Genomic DNA, 3,763 nt, shown 5'->3' with positions numbered 1-3,763 from the left:
ATTGACGTAAATAGTGCAACTAATTAAATACGTGGATTACTGCATCCCTTAAATCATGTAATATCAACAGAATTTCAAAATTTGAATATCACAAATACATACAAACGCAAATCTGAAGCAAAATCATAAATCAAATACAATTTCAGATCTGTTTTTTATTGTTTACTAAAGAGAGTAAATTATTTCTCATTATTGAAGATGAATATTGCTATTCTTTTGAGGTACTCGGGTAAATGGAGATCCCAAACAGAATATGCGGATTATAAAAGTGAAAGAATTATTGTAGCTGAATCAGTAAATTATGTGAGGTTGATTTCGTTGATTGCTGATGAACTAAACATTAACGAATCTCGAAAAAATATTGATGTACGTTATGTTGTCGATGGAAATGATTCACCTTTTTATATCCGTAACGATAATAACGTACGACTGTATGTCGAGTTGAAGAAAACACAATCGTCGTACGTGATGTATCCGTTGTGTATTTCAACTACAGATAAATGTCAAGAAGACATATTGTTCAATAGAGAACAGGAGTTGTTGTTTGCCTGGAAGGTGTTGAATCTGATGTTATGGCTCTATCTGTAGTTGAGATACAAAATCAATATGCTTTGTATGTCCCGGAGGTTGAAATAGATAACTTGATATGTGACAGCAAGAGTATTGATATTAAGGTGAAACAGCTATATAAGGATAACAGACGCTCGTTTCTGTGATGGCGAAATATAAGGTGACTAATGGATTCAATGTTAGAGCAAAAAGATCAGACAAAAAAAGGTGATTCGTATATTTTTATACTGGGCACTATTGATATATCAAATCTTGAATGTTATAAATTATTTTTTTTAATAACAATGTTATATATTGTTGAATGAATATCTATTTTTTTTTTGCTAAACAAAAATCGAGAAATACATTATCAGTGTGGTCTTTGGAAGAACTGTTTTTAAGTTTTGTATATTTATGCAACGTATTGTATGTGATTTTACTTTTTTATATAGATTTATTACTAAAAAGTAAGTGCATACCTACGACAAATTGGTTAATGTATTTTGTTAGATTAATTCTGTTATGTCAACTACATATACATTTTTTGTGCTTTGTATATGTTTTAAAATGTAGATGTGAGCAGATGAGGTAATGGACAGAAGTTATGTTTATCTAAAAATATACATAACTAGTAACATGCCTTTAAATGTGTTATTAAATCCATAATGTACCTACTTTGGTTTTAATGTTAATTACATGAATTATTATATTGTATATAACAATCAAATCGTTAAAACTTATGAAATGATACAAATTATAATCATTTGAATCTTTTTTTATATTTTAGCTATGTCCTCCGATGTTACAATAAGGAATGTCAATGGAATTTGGAAGCATCTACTTACAAAAAAACAGATCTTCTTATGATTTGTAAATTTAACCCTGAACATACATGCACTTTGAGGGACAGGGTACTGCAGAATATTTTGGCGACAACTTCTTTTGTTTGTGAATTCACTGCTCCAAAACTAGTTAACCATAAGAGAAGGTACACACCCGGAGATATCATCAAAGAAATGAAAGTTGTATATGGTGTGGATATAAATTATATGAAGGCATGGCGTGCAAAGGAGCGTGCCATATTGTTGCTTAGAGGTGGACCTACAGATGGTTATAGACAGATGCCGAGATACATTTATATATTAAAAAATATATATACTAATTCACACGTTGCAATGCACAAATCATGGGATAATCGGTTCATGTATCTGTTTATAGCACTGCATCCCATGATTAGGGTGTTTGAGTATTACAGACCCGTTGTTGTTGTTGACGGAGCACATTTAAGTGGACCATATCAAGGCACTTTTGTCTCAACAAGTACCCTTGATGGTGCAGGTATGTGAAAAATCATCATACTCTGTTCTTTTTTTAACATACATTGTATTTCATATTAAAAAGTTGTTTTTACTAAAGAAAAAATTACTGAACATTTTTCTTTGATTTTTTTTTTTAAAAAATACATCAAATTGTATTTATTATCATATCACCAGTTATGTATATTTTAAGGAAATATCACCAGCTATGTATATGTTAACATACACATCTATGCATTTGTTAACATATTTAAAGATGTTGTCTAGTTGTTTAAAAAAATTGTTGTTCTTGTATTAATATAGTGTTTTCGTAACTTAGGATGCATATTACCGCTTGCGTATAGGGTTGTGGATAGTGAGAATGATAATTCGTGAACATAGTTTTTCAATCAGTTCAAAGCTACATTCGGTGAACGTGAAAACATGTGTGTTGTATATGATAGGAACGAAAGTATTATAAAAGCTGTCAATGTTGTATATCCAAATGTCCCACATCTTGCTTGCATATGGCATGGCATCTTTGGAAAAATATTTGTAGTTACTTTCGTAAGAGCAAAGAAAGTATCAGTGATTTATATTATTCAATGGCTAAAGCTTATAGGAAAGATGATTTTGACTATTTGATGGCAAAGATTGAAAAAACTGATTTGAGAGTGAAAAAATATTTACAATAATCTGGATATGAAAAGTGGAGTAGATGTCATTCACCGGTAAACAGAGGTAGGATGATGACCTCGAATATTGCTGAGTGTATTAATGGGTGTTTGGTAGAGGCCCGAGGATTGCCAATATATGGATTCTTAGAAGAGGTTCGAACATTATTTGGTTCTTGAAACTGTAAGAATAGTGAAATAGCTTCTTATACAAGTACCACTTTGGGTCATCGATTTGAAGAAATTCTAACTCTCAACGGTGTGAAAGCTTTGAGAATGATAGTATGTATAAGCTTTAACTTGTTAAATTATGCATTTATATGTAGTATTTGTTTAACTGAAAAAAATTTATTTAAATTTATATTTCCCAAAAAAATTAATTGGTTTAATTTTTGTTTTTTATTGTTCAGGTGAAGGCTTCTTCAACATATGTATATTCGGTTTATGAATTTGGGAGAAGATACATTGTTGATCTAGAAAGTGGAACATGCAACCGTGAGAGGTTTCAAATAGATCAAATACCTTGTGCTCACACTATAGCTGTGTTGAAGTCTAAACATGTAAAAGAGTTTGGAGAATACTGTTCAGAATACTACAAGCCAAACACATTGGTGAAGACATATGAAGTTCCAATCGTTTCAATGCCAGACAAGAAAGATTGGGATGTTTTCAGTAGTGTAGATGAGGAAGAAGTGTTGCCACCGATTTATAAAAGACCTCCAGGAAGATCGAAGAAGGGGCGGAAGAAGAAATCAAGTGAAACACTTTCTTCAAGCACAAACCGTTGTGGACGATGCGGCCAAGAAGGGCATAATAGGCATTCATGTAGTTGTTTTTTCAAAGGAGAACTAATTTATTGTTTTTCTATACTTTTGAAGAGTATTAACTGATATATTTTCGCGTTTTATTTTTTGTTTGAAATAAATTTTACTTTGTTTCGATGTAAATTTCAGTGTTATTTTTTCTCTCTGTCTTATATGTGATGTTTATGTAGTGCTAGAGTACTAACACATTTATGTACATTAATACAGTTATGTATATTATAAAACACAGTTATGTATATTATCAGACATACATAATCTGTTTTTGTGACGTTTTACTCAGATGTTTGTTATCTAGATTTTATATTCAGTAATGTATATCATAAAACATACATAGCGCCATTGTAAAAACTGTAATTTGTACATGTATACATGTATTTGAAAAAATCAAAATCTAAAAATAAATGTATTTTTTTTTGTATTT

The 3,763-nt window shown here is 30.6% G+C and overlaps 1 pseudogene; it reads left to right on the top strand.

Annotated features, from left to right (window-relative positions):
- Window positions 1-2,449: 2,449 nt before the first annotated feature.
- Window positions 2,450-3,408, top strand: LOC124896181 (annotated as a pseudogene).
- The last annotated feature ends 355 nt before the right edge of the window (window positions 3,409-3,763 follow it).

This window comes from Capsicum annuum, chromosome 2 (assembly GCF_002878395.1).
Source record: "Capsicum annuum cultivar UCD-10X-F1 chromosome 2, UCD10Xv1.1, whole genome shotgun sequence".
NCBI classification, from domain to species: domain Eukaryota; kingdom Viridiplantae; phylum Streptophyta; class Magnoliopsida; order Solanales; family Solanaceae; genus Capsicum; species Capsicum annuum.
The sequence above is the reverse complement of the archived record's forward strand: the minus strand, read 5'-3'. Positions and strand labels throughout refer to the sequence as shown.